Genomic DNA, 18,721 nt, shown 5'->3' on the forward strand with positions numbered 1-18,721 from the left:
TGCTGAGAGCACTATCCAGATTTGATGACTCAGATCATCACTTCAAGATCTACTTAGAAAAAGACAGCATCAGAGGACACATGAAAGGCATACCTGGAGAATGGGATGGCAGTGGGAGAGGAGTCAGAAGAACACACAGGATAGCTGGAGCTAATACTTTCTGACAGCACCTCACCCCTTCCCATTTCCCATGACTGACATCACTGACCCAACAATGCCTTGGAAGAACTAACCCATTACAAGTAGACACAGCAGAAAAGGGTCTGCCTGGATTCAAAGCCCAATCTGCCATTTAAAATCTATGATACTTTGCCAAGTTTTTTAAGCTCTTTGGGCTTTGCCTTTTCCCTCTCCAAACAGGAAAAAAAAAAAAAAAAGACAGCATCTCACAACCTCATAAAATCATTCAAAGAATTAAATGTGTTAATATTACAGAAGCCCTTAGAACCAGGCCTGCATGGAATGAGGGCTACCTGAGTGACTGTTAATAAAAAAAAAATAAATCCAAATTGTTGTACAAATTTTGACTTTTCAACCATACAGTCACAATCTGAAAGTCTCCCTTCTTCCAGTAAGTCTTTCCCACTCAGAGGAAAAAAAAAAAAAATGTGCTTTAAATTAAAAGCCTACAAATTGACTTGAAATTAAAAACAAACAAACAAACACATACAACAAAATATAATAGCAAAAGAATAGCTAAAGGAAGTTGATTACTCATCTTGCCCACTGCCCTGCTCTGACTCACTGTGATGGGAGGACTCTATTAACACGGTGTCTTCTGATGAAGAAAGGAAGTTCCAAACAGGTGTCTCCACTCTGGTATAACCTATATTTCCCTCACTGACCATCAAGCTTCCAGTCACTAGGCTGTAGGGATGTTAATGGGCCCTGTCAACTCTCTCTGAGTGTTCCCTTCTGGAAAAGCATATAATAAGGAGTGTCCTCCATGTGTGCTCTCGGACAAGGATCTAGTCCAACCAGGATGTAGGCTTTGATGATAATAATGCAAGTTCTTTCTTGTGCATTCTCCAAATGCCCATGAAAAGCAGTTTTATCCTAGTCCTGGAGAATTTGCCATGTAGTCCTACATTGTCAGTGGGTTTGTGCTGCGGGACTTAATAATGACGCATGCATGTGAGGGGTCCTTGTAGTATCCACAGCTTATTAAGCCTCAACCCTCCTGGAATGATCACGTGCTTCTCAGCAAAGAATAGAGTTGATGCCCTTAGGCAAACCGTTATAGAAGTTAACTAAATTTGAATTCTCCTAGGGCCTCTTGAATGCATTCTTTTTTTTTTTTTTTTTCCTTAAGAGTTCTCTGAGCTTGTATCAAGTCTAATTGATTTTTAGCACAGGAAGCCTTACCTCCCAATATAGCGCGGGGCCCTTATTCCTTGTAGCCAATGGCAAAAGATCCATTTATAAATTGTTAAACATGTTCACAGCTAAACGACACCAAAATAGCCCAGGAATATTTTAATATTCATAGTTTGCTTTGATTAAAATACAAACTTTTCACATTAGCTCTAGGATTATTTTTCATAATGCAGGCAGGTTACAGAGCTGAGTGCCACTTAATTTAGTGTTTAATCAGGAGAACTACTGTGGCATCAGGCTGATTAGGTTGGCTCAACTGCTGCCTGCTCAATTTTTCCCCATAATTGCGGGATATTTTTTATGGTGACAAGTGCCCAGACGGTAGAATTCCAATATGCTATACATCAGCTTCTCCATTATTGGATTAGCTAGATGTGGCATCGTTACTGCAGCACTACCATCCCTATCATTGATCGCATCGTCCTTTCCATTCCACAATTAATGCAAGTCTGTGGGATTGATCAATCTTCTCATGAGCTTGGGCCGCAGTCAATATATTCTTATGGCTATGTGCTAGTGATCTGCAGAGTTTCTCGCAAGGCCTGTGGATTTGTCACTGTGGCAAGAGGTTTTCTCATTTTACAATGCCCCTGATCCCATCAGGCTGTCAGACACACTGTTTTCAAATTACACAGGTGTGGGGGAAAAGGAAGGAAGGAAAGAAGGAAGGAAGGAGGGAAGGAAGGAGAAAAGAAAGGGAAAAGGAAAAAGGGGAAAAGAGAAGAAGAAACAGAAAAAGAAAAAGAAAAAGAGAAAGGAAAGGTCTGCCTTCCTTCCTTCCTTCCTTCCTTTCCCTCACATTTCCTTTCTTTTCCTTTCCTTTCTTTCCTTCATTTGTACAGCTGGCAATCTCTTGAATTATTACTATGTTAACTGAACTTTACTTTCTAAAATTTTAGGATGTCCATTCAGGTCCCACAAAAGCTGACCAAAGATACCATCCTCAGAGCAACGAGAATTTAAAAAAAAATAGGGCATGCAAACAAATGTTCTCTGGTAATAGTTCATCTCATGTTGTAGTGGATGGACTGTTTTCAAGAAAGCCTCCTGCACAAGACAAGGAAGCATGATAGCTACAGGTGTGGCTAAGAATTGGATGACACGTTTGCTATTAGCTGAATGTAGCTAATCCTCATTTGAGAAAGAGACACAAAAGCCCAGGATTATAAATGGTTCCTTTGCTATCATTCCTGAGATTTCCTGCCATTTCCTATGCTTCTCTGGGCACCTACTGTATTAGGAGGCCCTGGCTTGCCATCCTGATATCACATGGAGATGTGCCTCCTCCCATGCTTATACTTTCTAATTCTGAAGTGTCTCTTGGTAGGCTTCAGAAATGAACAAGATCTATGGTAAGAATAGGCAGTCCACAGGGGCAGCAGCCCCACCTCTCCATCATAATTCCTAAATACCTAGATATAGGGAAAGAGATGATCTTCTCGGTAGTTTACCCTATGTCGCCAAGAAAGTGAGAGTAGAAATTACGCAAAGTCACATCAAGAGAAGAGCTTCCAAACAAGAGAGAATAGAAATGTGCTACTATATTGAAAGGCTGGCTAAATTCATCAGAAAGTGGCTGGAGCATGGGAGTGTGATAGCTATGTGTGACAGTCAGAATAATGGCACTCTCAAAGACATCCATGCTCTAACCACCACCTCCAAACTGCAAATATGGTACATTACATGACAAATCAGATTTTGTAGATATAACTGACATTGTGGACCTAAAAAATGGAGAGATTATTCTGGATTTGGAAGAAGGTGCAATCTAATCACATGAGCCATTAAAAGCAGTGGACTTTCCCCAGCTAGAGTGGGAGAAATGCGGCAGAAAAGAAAGTCAATGAGTTTCCAATTATGAAAATGGCTCATACCCTTGATAGCTCTGAGATGGAGGGGCCCATGTGCAAGGACCAAAGAGGTCTTTAGGACCTAAAGAGAGTCCGAAGCTTATGCCCTGCAAGGAAATGGTGACCTTAGTCTCATAGCTGCAAGCAACTACATCCTGCCAATCTCCTGAATAAGCCTGGACGTGTATTCTTCCCAGAGCTCCTGACAAGAGCCCCTCCAGTCAACATCTTAACTTGGACCTTGTGAAACCTCCAACATAGAAACCAGTCGAGCCAACTTTGGTCTTCTGACCTAGGGAGCTGTGAGATAATAAGTTTGTTATGTTAAGCTGCTAACTTTATGGTAGTTTTCTATGGCAGCAATAGAAAACATAATGCTATGGAAACACATAAAAGAAAAGTTCCATATGGGAAGGCAGTTTGAAATGATAGATAGAGACTCTCCAGACAGAATGGCGGTCTACCACTTACTGTGTGCCTTTGGACAAATGACTTAACCAGATTAAGTATCACCCTGCTTTGTAGACTTCAACTATTAAAAAGGAAAGAGCGAGAGAGAGGGAGATTGCCTGTGCTTTCCAGCCAAAGATAATCAAATCACACCTGTACACGAAAAGTTGGGTTTATTATCTGTTGCAGTGAAGGAAAGTGTACACCATGAGGAGCCATGGGATGTCTCAATAAGATGGTGTCAGGGATGATTTCACATAGGATTTGGGCTTGTGTTAGATGCTCTTGGCGGAGGGTTTGAGGAATGAGTACTTTCCTCTGCACTGGATACCAGCAGCAAGTAGAACAATTTTATTATTGGAAATTTAAAAAAATCTTACCTAGAAGAAAGAATATAGTGAAACTAAAACTATTGTTGGTAAAGCTGAAGCAGTCACTCATATTAGCCAGAACTGGGAGATGACTGGTCATTTTTGTGGTTTAGGAAAGGTGGTCTTGTTTTGTCTTGACCCATTCAAGATCATGGGGTAGCCTTATCTGATGTTCACATTTTGTGAGGTTGTTTCTGTTTAAAGGAAAATTAAGGGCTGCCTGTGAGTGTCAGGCTGCCTCCTACCAACACCAAGGCTTAGGTGATAGGACCTGCCTGGGGCTATTCTTCTATTTCTCAAGACAATAAATCTAAAGCATTTATCACAGTACCTAGAATGGAGTAAACACTCAATAAAACCAGTAGCTTTTAAAAATTACTATTGTGTTAGAGAATACTGCATAGAAAAACCAGCACCCCTGTCAATTACCAAATGCCATCGCTTATAAAAATTCATCAAAAGCTCCATAACTTTTATCTCTTTTTTCTCTTCTTCCTTCTCTCTCCACCCTCTGTCACACAGGTCAACATGGTCTTTAGCAAACAAGGAGACTCTCATTACAAAGGAAGAAGGAGACTAGAACATAAGCAAAGAATCATTAAATTCTCTGAAAGCATAAGGGAAAGGCTATTTATTACCACTCACCTACTACTAACTTATTTTCTACACATGACAGAAGATAAGATATGCCTTTGCTCAAGGATTCAAGCTGTCCTATTCCAATAGGTTCTGACAGATGGCCTGTGTACTTGTAGAAACAGATGGATCAGGTTGTCTTAACTGGTTCAACCAAGGTTCTATGTCTTATAGCAACTTCCCCTTTCGTGTATGCCAGCTCGTCACACGTTTTTCTCAGTGTGACGTGGCTTCTTATGTACTTACCCTACACAGGGAAGCTGGTTGGGCAGTGGAATACAAGTACTGGAGCCTCCCAGGAAAACACTTTCTAAATTCAACTTATTAAATGGAGATTCACTGTATTAATAAATCTCAGAAATGCATTTAGAATGTATTCGTTACAAAAAGATGGTCTCTCACGGAGCACTGACCCATCAGGTTGCTGACCCTATGAGACTAGGTCATATCCAGTCTCAGGTACCTATATCAGGGCAATAAATTCTACTGGTTGTGAAATCTGATCAGATCTTGTGGTGTTTTAGCCACATGACCTTATTTTTATGTGTTTAGTAGACATAAACAGAGCCCTGGCTATCTGAATTGAGTCATTTTAATTTGCAGGCATGTATATATTTTTCCCTAATTTTAAATTACACACACACACACACACACACACAAGATTTTAAAAGATGCTCTACTGAATATAATGCAAAAGTGGTTTCTACACTGGGGAATTGGTGTATATTTTTAAAGGGAAGAAGACATATATATTGATAATCAATTCTTCCAATGACTATTTCATTGACCTACTGAAAGCTATTCACCAAAAACCAATCCTCTGAAAACCATTAGTGAGTCTTGGCAGTTTCCATGTAGAATCTGGTCAAGGTGTTGCCTCTTAGTCTCATTCCAAGAAGCTCTAACCATAAAATTAGGATTTTTTATATGTATCACATTTTTTTCTAACACATACTAACTTAATTATATTCTTTATCTTTAATCATTAGATTATCAAAAGGCCTTCTGTCGATGCTACATGTATCAACCTTTGGGTTGATATCTAAGCAAAAGTTTCATGGAAATATCTAGTTTTACTTTAGAGGTACTTTAACTGCTAATATTTTATGCAAAAAATATGAGTATATGTGTAAATATGCATCTCTGAGGAGCAAGATTCAAAAAGGGTTCAGAAACTTCTCCCTGAATGGTTTGAGTGGCATCCTCCATTTGTCTTTAAGCCCAATTTATGCAATGCTCCTGCAGGATTAATCTTTGCAAAGCACAAGCTGACTGCATTACTTTTCTTTGAGAAACAAAACACAGCAGGAAAAAAAATACCCTCCAAGATCTACTTGTAGTTTACAGAATCAAATCAGAGCTCCTTTATTTTGCATTCAAAGCCCTTTGGATATTGGCCTCCTCTCCCTTCCCAGGGCCCTCATGCTGACTCTCTAAGTTTCTGCCTATGTTATTGTGACCTCAAGCCACGTCTTAACATACTGACTGCACTACTATGAGGAGAGAAAGTCCGGTCTGGTTAATTTTCCTTTATTGTATAACATCAAGTACAACACCTTCCTTATGTAGATTAGATATTTAAGAAATGTATTTTAAGCCAGCTAGTGCTATTTTAAAATATTTTAAAAGATCTTTACAAATGTCTTTTTATTAAATAGATAGAAAACACTCATATTAGACAAGACATACTAGTGTGTAAATACACAAACACCCTAATAGTTTAGGGAATAAAAAGAAATGCATTGGTTCATGTGGTTGCATAGTTCCAAAATAAGTAGGACTGACTCCAGGCACAGCTGTATCCAGAGCCTCAAGGGATGTCATCAAGATTTTTCCTTTCTCAATGTCTTAGACTATGTTTCTGTATATTGAAACAGGACGAACATGATAATTCTAGACTCACCTGTACTGAGCCTAACAATCCTATAAAGAAAAGATGATTTCTCCACAGAGTTTAATAGCCAAGCCCTATGTGGGACTCTGAGTAGCCTCCCTGGATTGTGAGCCCATCTCTGAATGAATTTTTATGCCCAAGGCTATCAATCACTCAGAATATTCAGGACTCACCTACACACTCATCCTGTGCATAAGAACAAAATAGAAATGATCTTCTCAGAAAAGAGGAACCTTCCTACTAGAAGAACATGTAATGGGTACTAGGTAGAGATTAAAAGTAATAATAATACGGATATTCACTAACTCTCCCAATGTGAGCTAGTTCTGAAAAGCTTCCACAAAAAAAAGTGACTGAGTCCAGGTCAAGGATGTAGGGGACAGAAAATGTACAAGTTGATCTGGAAACGCCTCATCCTCTCGAAAAGCAAGGAAGCTCTCTGCTCAGACAAGAAAGAGCTAGCTGGAAGAAGCTTCCAGTGGCCAGCAGCGGGGCTTCAGAATGGAACTTAAGAAAATCATTGCTCACTTCTGGAAGATTCATGCACCTAACTCAATCATTTGGAAAATGGGAAAATATAAAGAAAGATGCATGTATCCTATATTTCTTATACAACCTGAACCTCAGGGTAAGCAAAGAGAGAGAGAAAGAGAAGATTTTTCTCTGTAGAAGTATTCCATCTAATAAATGAAGAAAAAGTGATGACAATGGTTGTTAGTGGCTACTAAAAATCCCAGAAAAGACTGCCATTCATACGTGCCATACCTGCCGGTGGAAGTTACACAATAACATTTATGATATGTTTGTGCTAAAAAAAGAGAAAAAAAAAAAGAAAGAAAAAGAAAAAAAAGAACCAAAATCTCATCAAACTTCTGAATTTAACCACCGATTTGCGGGAAATATAGAGGACAGAGAATGCAATGAACAGAGACAGAGATGGAGACTCTGATAACAATGTTTTAATATCCTTAACAAATAGATTGCAAAGTTAAAACATAAAAGCAATAAATGTAACTGCAGTCAACAAGACTTCAGAGATACATCACTTGATTTTAATTTGGTATGTATTAATATTACTCTAATTGCTGATCAACAAGCAAACTTTAAAAACTATACATAATATATAAATATATTTTTATATTTATAAAATATATTTATATATATATAATCTGTTCAGGTTTCCCTGGTTGACAGAATAGAATATTTGACTATATCAAGAAGTTAATGACAATTTTTAAGGCCTAATAATAATGTTAATGATAATTTTGTTTCCTTAAAAGTCCTCATCTTTTTCAAAGGAATTAAATAACTTGACATTTCTCACATGGTTAGTATGTTTGAAGCCACAATTTGAGTCAACTTCTTTCTAATTTCAGAACCCTTGCTCGTAACTCCAAAAAATAAAAAAAAAATAAATAAAAAGAAAGAGAGAGACAGAGAGAGACAAAGGAAGGAAGAAAGGAAGGAAAGAAAAAAAAAATCTCTTCTGCATCGGAAGAAGATCCAGGGCACTCAAAGGCTAATTCTGTCTATGAGTCATTTAAATTTTAATTCATATTTTCTAATTTTTCAAGAATAGACTTTGTATATTTATAAATTTTAAGAACAAATAAAAAAACACTTTTAAAAATATACTTCATCTTTTTAATATACGTGGAGATATTTTTAAATCATATGATATGTAAAATTTGGTTATATTAAGGAATTAGTTAATTTTAGTATGTAATAATGTTAATAATAATATGGTGTTTTCCTTACAAAGTCCTATCGTTTGAACACACATATTTAATAATAATGAAATGTTTGGGATTTGCTACAAATTATCTATAGGGCCGAAGGAGGGAGAGTAAGTACAACAGAGACAACCCTGCCCATAAGTTGGTAGTTGTGAACCTGGGTGATGGATGTATATGCTATTATACTGTTCTCCTCAGTTTTGATTATCTTTGAAATGTTTCATAATCAAAAGAATATAAAACTGAAGACGTGGTCTATGTATACACTGGAATATTACTCAGCCATTAGAAACGATGAATACCCACCATTTGCTTCAACGTGGATGGAACTGGAGGGTATTATGCCGAGTGAAGTAAGTCAATTGGAGAAGGTCAAACATTATATGGTGTCATTCATTCAGGGAATATAAAAAATAGTGAAAGGGATTACAGGGGAAAGGAGAGAAAATGAGTGGCAGATATCAAAGAGGGTGATGGAATGTGAGAGACTCCTAACTCTGGGAAATGAACAAGGGGTAGTGGAAGGGGAGATGGGCGGGGGGTTGGGGTGACTGGGTGATGGGCACTGAGGGGGGCCCTTGACGGGAGGAGTACTGGGTGTGATACTATATGTTGGCAAATCGAACTCCAATTAAAAATACACACACACACACACACAAAAACAGAAAACAAAAAAAAAAAAAAAAAAAAATAAAGCACCATTAAGAAAAATAAAAGACAGTGAGTTTATCTCTCTGAGGTATCAGCACATCACTTTGGTCCACTGATGACTATGGAGTGGGAAACATAAGATTAGTATTTGTGGGGATCTTAAAGAAAACTCAGGGGTAATTCTAGAACTGAGTCCATAACTCATGGCCTTCCTACTTTCCAACAGAGCCTGATGTGTTAAGTCTTTTGTGCAAACAGCCTGTATCCATCCATCAACTGTCCTCCATTATTGGAACAGTCTGAGAGCAAATGACACCAAATGTGAAAGAGGATCGGCATTTCAAAACACTAAAAAAGGGGATCCCTGGGTGGCGCAGCGGTTTGGCGCCTGCCTTTGGCCCAGGGCGCGATCCTGGAGACCCGGGATCGAATCCCACGTCAGGCTCCCGGTGTATGGAGCCTGCTTCTCCCTCTGCCTGTGTCTCTGCCTCTCTCTCTCTCTCTGTGACTATCATAAATAAATAAAAATTTAAAAAAAAAAAGTTTTTTAAAAAAAATAAAAACAAAAAAAAACAAAAAAAAACCAAACAAAACACTAAGAAAGAAGTATCATTATTCTTTCAAAAGACATAACCTGAATAAAACCTCTTTTGGTTCTTCAACACACCCAGCTAATTCCCATCTGGGCCTTTGCAATTGTCCCACCTTTCTACAACTTTCTCTCTTGTTCATTCTGGATCAATTGTTCGCTGTGAACTCAGCCATCATCTCTCCCATGATGCCTCGCTTGACCACAACTGCTCTCAACCCCAAATCACTCTTTTTTTCTTTATCAATGTCCCCCCTTTCCAATCAGTTCTCACCATCTCCAGCATCTCATTTATTTTGTTGGTTTCAGGATCACAATGGCGGCAGGTGTTGCAAAGTATTGAGGTATTGTTCAACACTGAATCTGTATACCTAGGACACTTCCTGGAATCTAGTAGGCAATCAATGAACATTTGAAAATCAAATGCTTCATGGGTAAATCACAACTAAACCATCCAATCTATTGGTTTAGCTGCAGCCATGTTATACTAAATATGATATAAATTTTTTTCCTCTAAATCTATTCATCTCCTACCTTGAAAGTTAACAACAGAATATCATCTTTCCTCTTCAGTGATATTTTATTTTGCTAGGGCTTATCATTGATAAGTCTAATTGGAACTAATCAGAAACATTAAAGTAGAGGTGAGAGCTGTTTTTACGTTTCTGCAATAGCCTGCATGAGTGTGCACAACTTTCAGACAATTAAAAGGATGTTCTGATAACTCTTTCCTGCTATTATTAGAAGATGAGTTATTTGTGCTAAGAGAGCAAGAAACCCTACCTCAGAGAAATAGGAAATTGAGTAGTTTGCAGTTGTGAGAACAACAAAGTTAACATTCAATTAAGTCCCATCACAAGATTTATACTAATCATTAACCAAAAGTTGTCTCCAGTTCAGTTTCGGGAAATTGAACAATACCCTGACGAAGAGAAAGGCCCTTTAAAAATTAAGCAATAATTATGGTATGTTTGCAAAATGCAGTCTATCTTTTGTATCTGGAGTTTCTTGGCTGTGTAATTTGCATACACATTAAACTCTGTGGGAAATTGGAAAGCAATTCAGAATTCAACAATTAAAAGATACAAATTAAAATTGTTAGCATTAACTTAAAGTTTATTGCTGGTGCAATGCTCTTGGATATAAATGAACTCTGATCGAGCAGTCGTTCCTCTCTTAGATGTTCAATGTACTTGCAAATTCAATCTCCAGTTAGACCTTTCAGTTATTGATTTTGCTGATGCCACTTGATATCCATAAATATGCTCTTTTAATAAACATGTATTGGCTACAGATATATTTTTTTTTCTAATTAGAACGAGAAGTTGAATCAAATTGCTCTGGTGTTCAAAAGGACTTTCCATCTCTTCAAACACTTTCAAGTTATTTGGGGGAAATGCTCAGATGATTCTGTGTTTAAGCTAATAGTAAGAAAAGACACTGTTCTACAAGAGGTGTAATCCTGTGAACAAAATGTGGTCAACACAACAAAAGAAGATGCTTCTTGTCTTTTTGCTTTTCATATGCATCTATATTGAATTTACTATAAACACATACATATACGAAAAATACATATGAATGTATGAATATGTATGAGGATTTCATTATAATATATTGAGACCTTTCCAACCCAATTGCCTAGATGTAAATCTCAGTTCCATCACCTTTTAGTTGTATGATCAAAGATGTGTTGGATCTCAGCTTCTGAGTCCCATTGTGCAAAACAGAGAAGATAATAATCAATTTGTAGGTATGTTGTGAAGATTGAATGAGAAAAAAGTTAAATCCCTGGCATGTAGAAAGTGCTCAATAATTGCAATCCATGATTTTTGTAACTGCTGGCACGTGGGGTCCCTGAAACCAAACAAATCCCAGCCGTACCACTTAATAGCTCTGTGACCCTGGACAAGTTAACTGACCTGCTTATGCCTCAGTGGTCCCATGAGTAAAATCGGAATATGGTGCCTACATCATAGGGCTGTCAGGTGATTGAATTAGTTAAATATTTGCAAAGCGCTTAGAATAGTGCCTGAAGTAAGTCCTAAGTAAGTAGTTGTTAAATAACAAATACATGTGGATAGGCAGATAGATATGTAATTATCCGTCTACCTGTCTGTATACACATGCATATATAAAGAGAGCTATCTCAATATAAAACTGGAAAAAAATTGGGATGCTTGGGTGGCTCAGTGGTTGAACATTTGCCTTTGGCTCAGGGCCTGATCCCAGAGTCCAGGGATTGGGTTCTGTATCGGGCTCCCTGCATGGAGCCTGCTTCTCCCTCTGCTTATGTCTCTGCCCCTCTCTCTCTGTGTCTTCATGAATAAATAAATAAAATCTTTTAAAAAATAAACTGGAAAAATTCCAGTGTTATTCCCATATTCCCAGTGTTGTTCTTAACTAGTAATACTGATTATCACTGTGCTTATTTTCATTTAAAAGCTGGAAGTGGGAGGGGGGCACTCGGGTGGCTCAGTGGTTGAGCGACTGTCTTGGGCTCAGGCCATGATCCCGGGGTCCTAGGATCAAGTACCACATTGGGCTCCCCACAGGGAGCCTGCTTCTCCCTCTACATTTGTCTCTGCCTCTCTCTGTCTCTCATGAATAAATAAATAATTTTTTTTAAAAAAGCAGGAAGTCGGAGCAAGCTTTCTTATAGTCAGTATGCACAGGCAACCCAAGAGCTATGGTTCATCAGTAGCTGCCAGGTATTCCACATGATCAATTTTGAGTGAATTAGGATACAATAAAATACCCCTGACATTATAACTAATTGAATATCCTTGGATCATTTATGGTCCTTCCATTTGCCCCAGGGCCATCAACATGGGGACCAATTATCAGGGTAAGTGTAGAAGCTTAGATTTTTATGCTATAAATACAGTTCCAATGGGAGAAAGTGGATAGGGGCTAGAAAGTTTCAGACCCACAGGAATGGGGTTATTGTTCCTTTATACGTGTTCTAATAATTTGGTGGTTCACACATCGGGAGATGGAGAGAAGCAGAGTTGTGTGTTGAGTTATAAAACTGAATGGATCTGTGGTGTGAGCAGGTGTATGCAGCTCTTATTTCAAACTTTTCTTTGCTAGCTCCACTAGTAAGATTATTAGCTTGGGAATTTTGGAACATCCTCAGCTGCCTATTCCACATCATAATAATGTAAGTACATCATAATAAAAGTACAGAACTTTTTCCAAAGTCTGCCATGTACAAGAACAGAACCACCACCTCCAACACACATACACACACACACACACGGGGCTACTTTTAGATCACAGTCACTTTGTAATCAATACAGGTTTGAATGCAAATCATATCCTCTAATTATTTGATCACATTATATCTGATTCCTACTGTGAAAACCTACACTGTAGAAGAAATGCCCATAAGATTAGAATTAAGACGTTAGCCTAAATCATAGTGTCAGATAACAGACTATGTTTGTTCTTAACTTTTAATTCTCCACTGAACCAAGGAAAGTTTTAGCCACAATTATCTGGTACCATAGACAGGAAATATCTACATATATGCATATGTAGACATATGTATATGTATGTACATGCATATAATTATACTTTTTTTTTAAGAATAGCCAATTTACACAAATAAACTAAGAATCAAATGCCCAATTAGGGACATCTACTGATAAAGAGATACCCATGTTGAGTTTAGAATTTTGTTTTGATAACACCTTGCCCCGTGCCTGCCATCTAAAGTGGATTTTACCAGTCTCTGAAAGCAAATGGCTTACCTGCAATTTGGCCACTAACATATAAATGTTTCAAGCATAACAAAATACATATTTCAGAAAGAGCTGTGGAAATGATAGCTTTAGGACTTTCAGAATAAAACCAGGATCCTTTCTGGAGGAGAGGCATAAAAGAGATTAAGTGGACGGTACTTTCTTTGAATTATTGATGTAATCAAAACACTAGCAGATTCACAACATCAGTCTTCCCGGTGCTGGGGTCGACATCGAATTTTAGTTGGGTTTGGCTTCTCTTTTTTTTTCTACTAAAAGAGGAAAGAAGAAAAAGCAGTCATCTGCCGTTTACCCACAAGATACGGAATTTGCTCACAGTTCATAATGTGCTATTAAAAAGGAGGTAACTGTGAGCAGTTTGCACATAAAGCATTCGCTCGATCAGTACCAAGCATTTAAGCTCAGGTCTGTGTCTGGGTCAGCACCTGGGCTTTGGAGGTCATTAGAATATAGACACACATCTCTAACCCAGCACCAATGGCAGAGATGGCGCCATCAAAGTGGAGGGCAGAGCTCTATCGGAGAGAGCTCTGCTCTCCATAGCTTAACCTTAAAGTGCTAATGCTTTATTTTCCTCCCTCTAATTCTGCAGCCCGGGAAGGAGCTTCCTGGTCCCGCCAATACCCCAAGCCCAATTCCCAGGCTCCCCTCATCACCGGCAGATATCATTTCAACAGATGTCAAGAACAGTGAGAAAGTGCACTTAGGCCTATTTGTTAAATTCCTAAGGGAGGTGGTGGATTGGCGAAATTCAGCCAGTAATTAAACCACATACTTCTTCTAAAGCTGCCTGGGCACCCCCTCCCCTACATAATCTCCCTGCCTTACATCAAATCGTTTAGGCACTTATTGGCTACAATCAATACAATATGAGATACATTAATTCTGTCCCTGAGAGACTTTCGGGGAAGAGGAGGTATTGCTTCACAAGCATTTTGGAGTGTTCATGCAAGCATACCATCAAACACAGCAATATCGCTTTCGTACTCCACCCTGGCAGATTTATGGTCTCCTTGCCCCCCCCCCCCGCCCCCGTGCCCACGGAACTGGGCTGCTGCCAAACACACGCAAATTGGATTGGAGCGAGAAACATTAAATATATTACCTAATGCACACAAATGCTAAATAGTGCAAATCACAGTGAAGAAGTGGCCTGGCTGAGCAGAATTTTAACAATTAAACTCAAGTCTTTCCATATGTCGCAGCACCCCTTGTGCTTTGCTATGTAGAATAAAATTAGGAGGAGGAAAAGGCCTTTACCAGATACCCCAGCCCAGACTCTGTTGCTCCAGTGCAACATGACTGCTTCCCCCACTCCTCACTGCCACCCCCTGCTTGATCCCTTGGTCTGCAGTACATTTAGGAAAGGCCCTGGAAATGCATTCATTATGGAAGGGGGCCCTACTCACTGTGTTTTTTAATAGCACAAATGTGTTATTTTTGTTAAGCTGGAGATCTGGATTCTCAGAAGGATTGTTTGAATAGTAAACGTGACTCCCAGGAAGGTGTGTGCCACTATGGTCTACATTTCCAGCGCCACCAGCCGTCTTCCAGCCATCAATACCACTCAGCCTCAAATGATTTTATTTGACAAGTGAGACAAAGAAAGGAAAGCCGACAGTATAGTTCAGTCCATCAATGGACCCTATAGGAGAACCGAAGATGCAAGCAGTGAACTAAAAAAAAATAATAATAATAAAAAAAGAAAGAAAAAAAAAAGAAACTGGGGGTCGACCGTGAGGGCCAGACTACAGCCGCAAAATTAAAACCTATCAGAAACTCAGATGAAAAACATTCCCAGTGCCAGGCTCCTGGCTTCATGTTTAAAGCAAAGAAATCACTGGGGAAGCAGGGGTCTGTGATGTACAAAGAAAACCATGATAATTTTCTTAGGCAATGGGCAATGACTCTGATGAGAGACCACATTTTTTTTTTCTTTTCTATTTGGAAGGGAAGGAAACAGGCTTTCTGGTCAATGGCCATCAGTCTCGACAGGATACACAGTGAATTCTAGATACAAGACAGGAAAGCTGGCCTCTGAAGCCCCTCATGGCTCTAACAGCATATGATTCACATTCTGTAGCTTTTATCCTTAACTGTCCTCATACCTCGTCTTAACAACCGTCCCGTTCTGCACTTAGCACCGTAGGGAAATGCCATGGCTCCTGATGAGGCGTGAGCTGACTTTTAAAGGGATGAACAACCTAGGTAAGAGACAGCCTCCCGATTAGCCTGGGTCCCCTCAGCTCCCTACAGAGTGGGGAGAAGCAGTAGCCATATCTGTTCCCCCTAAGGAATGGGTAAAAATTGTGAACGGTGAAGACACGTGCTCATGTTTATTTTGGAGATAAGTCACCCTCTCTGCCAATGGTTATCAAGGGGTGGTTGCTGGAGCAAGAGCATTTGAAACACTTGGAATTCTGTGAGCAACATGGATTCTGAGATCCCTACCCCATAGACCAAACCAAAAGCTCTGCGAGTGGAACCTAAAAAACTGAATTTGGAACAAAATACTTAAGTGATTCTATGCACATTAATGTTTGAGAAAGGGGAAGATCATCCCAATTATCTGGGGAGCTAATTTTACAATTTCAGATGTCCCTTTATTTGTGCCAATCATTGTGCATGAAACTTAAAGCTCCCCAACATGCAAATGGTATCTTACTCATGGATAGATCCCTGGTATCCTATTTCCCATACACGCAGGTATAAGTACCTTAGTAAATGTTTGCTAAGCTGATTGAAGAAATACAGATGGCTAAAAACCTAAGCTTGGTCTAATGAATTAAAATATCTAGGCACAGAGCCTTGGGATTTGCAGTCAACGAGCACCTCAGTAATTCTCATTCACAATAGATTTATGAAAACCACTTTTCTCATCTATGTGATATACCATGAAAAATGAGGCCCTTATATTATATCAAATATCATTTCCAAGTAGGTATGACCATGATTTTCCATTTTCAAAGCTCGTTGGTGTACATTTTTATCCTGGATCTGCACAAGGAGGTGGGGCTGGATTACCTCTGAGATGGACACATAAGATTAGCATGCTTAAATAACTTGTCCCAGGTCATGCTCACAATCGTAGAATGATACACTGACATGGTACATCTGGGTAACTTGTATGGGACAGAGTGTTGCCTTTCATAACTACTACCAGAATTTTTTAAAGGGCTAGCCCAGGGGGTGCCTGGGTAGCTCAGTGGTTGAGCATCTGCCTTCAGCTCAGGTCGTGATCCCAGGTCCTGGGATTAAGTTCCACATCAGGCTTCCTACAGGGACCCTGCTCCTCCCTCTGCCTGTGTGTCTGCCTCTCTCTGTGTGTCTCTCATAAATAAATAAATAAAATCTTAAAAAATAAAAAAAGGCTAACCTAGGGATTCCAAAATTGAGAGTTCCAGTCCCATTCATTTATTCAACTAATGTGTGTTGAACACCTACTGTGTGCCAGGCAGTTAGTTAGTTGTTAGGAATAGCTTTCGAGACAAAAGCATATGGTCTCTACTCTCCTGAAGTTTAAATCCTAATATAGAAGAATTAAACAATGGTTTCCATAGAGGTTGCAGATATGCCACTTGCTTTTGCCTTTTGGCTTTATTTATAGTATGTATGTATGTATGTATTTATTTATTTGAGAGAGAGAGAGAGAGAGAGAGAGAGAGGGAGGGAGAGAGAGAGAGAAGGTGAGGAGCAGAGAGAGAAGGAGAGAAAAACTAGCAGACCACTTGCTGAGCTTGGAGCTCAATGCAGGGCTCAATCTCACAACCCCAAGATCATGTCCTGAGCAGAAAGCAAGTCAGATGCTTAACAGACTGCACCACCCAAGTGCCCATATAGTGTTGCATTTTTAAATACCAAAAAATTATAAACATTGATGTCATCAGTGTTATCTTCTTTTTTTTTTTTTTTCCTAATCACACTTCCTGGCTTGAATTTTATTTTCAAAAGGGTCAATGACAACATGAGGTTACATAAAGATTACATAAAATTCAAGAAAGAGAAATCAGTCAACATCAATAGTCGCTATGGCCTCACTTCCCACTTAATCCTTAACCTGTATTAATTCAGATGTCCTTCTTTTCATTTCTTAGATGAGCAGCCATCTCTTTAGTTTCTAAAGCTAGAGGCTAGTTTCCAGAAGTTGTCTTCCCATTGGCCCCTTCGCTGGAACATCCATCTCTTGGTTTCCATCAGTGCCTCTGTTGTGGGTGGGTCCTGTCACTCAAACCAGTCTGCAGAGCTAACTCCTGCCTACCTCTTAAAGGGTGGTATATTCTGGAACTGCACCATCTTTTATTTTTATACTTGGTATCCATCCATGTACTATACATGTCAGTGAATGAGCAACTCATAAATCCGCTTAAGCATTGCTATGCAGTAATTTAAAAAAAATACTGATTGATATGTACCAATATGGTGGGGGGGGGGAGTCCTAATTACTCTGTTAAATGATAAGAACAAATTGTAAATTATTATATGCGATATGATGCTGTTTTTATTAAACATAAACTGACCTTCAATAGAAAGATGATAGATATGTATGCACATGGACATACATAATTATACACATATAGGCATTTCATAGACAAATAGAGATCTAAGGTGCCCAATAGAAATACCAAGCAAACAACATAGGCAATTCTAAATTTTCTAGTAGCCACATTCAAAAAGCAAAAAGAAAATAGGTAACACTAACTTTAATAGTATATTAAAATTAGCCAAATATAATTTCAACATGTAAAGAAAGTGTCAATGAACTATTTAACTTCTTTATGGTACAAAGGCTTTGAAAACCAGGGTGTATTTTATCATACTTGCAATATGAGGCTGACTGCCTCCCCTTTGGATGAGATATAGAACACATGTGTCGACACAGAAAATTCTACTAGATAGGGCTATAGGGATACCCAGTAGAAACAAGCAGGAACATTTAAATTTATTTCCCAAAATTTAAGGGGAGATCTTCTGTTAGGGCAACATGAACTCTTTGGGGTGTTTTGTTTGAAATCTGTTTTCTTTATTAAATACTATGCTTTTATTGCTCTAACAACAACTTGGAGACTGTAAGAATAACAACAAAAAAGGAGGATCTCTGGTCTCACACTTGATTCTTGGTTTTACCATTTACTAGCTGTAAGATTTAGGGCAAGTACAGCCTCTTCCTACCCTTTAAAAAAACAACTGGTAAAAAAATAAATAAATAAAAAATAAAAATAAAAAAAAATAAAAAAAAATAAAAAAACAACTGGTAATATGGCCATTAGGAGGATTAAATAAGATTGTGCATGGACAGAGTGTAGTAAACTCAGCTTTCCTTTGGGGTCTCTTTCTAGCCACCATAGGCATTTCAGTTCTGGCCTGAATAAAATGTGATTACTGTGAGCTACCCTCTCAGGAAAA

General features: G+C 38.7%; 1 protein-coding gene across 4 annotated transcripts in view; it reads right to left on the reverse strand.

The window, feature by feature from the left end:
• Positions 1-18,721, reverse strand: part of RBFOX1 (RNA binding fox-1 homolog 1) — a 1,434,482-nt gene that overhangs the window by 615,962 nt on the left and 799,799 nt on the right. The window lies entirely within an intron of this gene.

Source organism: Vulpes lagopus, chromosome 3 (genome assembly GCF_018345385.1).
Source record: "Vulpes lagopus strain Blue_001 chromosome 3, ASM1834538v1, whole genome shotgun sequence".
In the NCBI taxonomy this organism is placed as follows: domain Eukaryota; kingdom Metazoa; phylum Chordata; class Mammalia; order Carnivora; family Canidae; genus Vulpes; species Vulpes lagopus.